The sequence below is a fragment of the Odontomachus brunneus genome, unplaced genomic scaffold (genome assembly GCF_010583005.1).
Source record: "Odontomachus brunneus isolate Ranch 3 - 2012 unplaced genomic scaffold, Obru_v1 Obru_scaffold_146, whole genome shotgun sequence".
Taxonomy (NCBI): Eukaryota; Metazoa; Arthropoda; class Insecta; order Hymenoptera; family Formicidae; genus Odontomachus; species Odontomachus brunneus.
The window spans coordinates 921,123-921,835 of NW_022639596.1; positions in this window are offsets into that span (position 1 = coordinate 921,123).

Sequence of the window (713 nt, forward strand, 5' to 3'; positions counted from 1 at the left end):
GATGATGCACGATCTGCATTTCTTCCGGCTGGATACAGAGCCGCAACTATTGCCCACGCGAAACATGCATTGTCCGGAGATTTGACATTAATCACAGCCCGCTTCAGTTGTATCACACGCGGTAACTCAAAGTGACATCCCGCGTGCAACGGATTGTATTTGTTCACATTGATTGTAAGATTGGGTATTCGTGATAATGCCCACCCGCTATCGCGTTCCTGGAATTCCTCCAACGATGCTAATGTGGGCTCGACGATGCGTCGCTCATACCAATCCTCTAAGTTGGATGTGGAAAAGAGTTCACAATTTTTCGTAGCGATGCTCTTTACCGCACGTTTTTCACCCGCGACGAACTCACCGTTAAACACAGTGTTCACTTTCACGTTTACGTGTCTCTCCATTGCATCCCGTATGTGCTCAAGCACCATATTCTTTGCATCTTCGAGAAATTGACGAGGTTCGATGTGCATTGATGTGGTTCGCGTTGATGACAATTCCGGTTAGTACGCGGTTATCGAACGCGGTATCGACCTCGCGCCAAACGAGTCCTGCATCTCTCGTACTGTGTCCTGCACCCGCGTGAACGAAACGTGTGCGCAACGTATTTTTTAACCCCTCGAGTTGCGCGATTCGAGCAATCAATGACTGTCTAATACCGATCGATAATCGCGGTCGTTTAGCCCGACTATGTTCTTCCAACAACTCGAGGCACT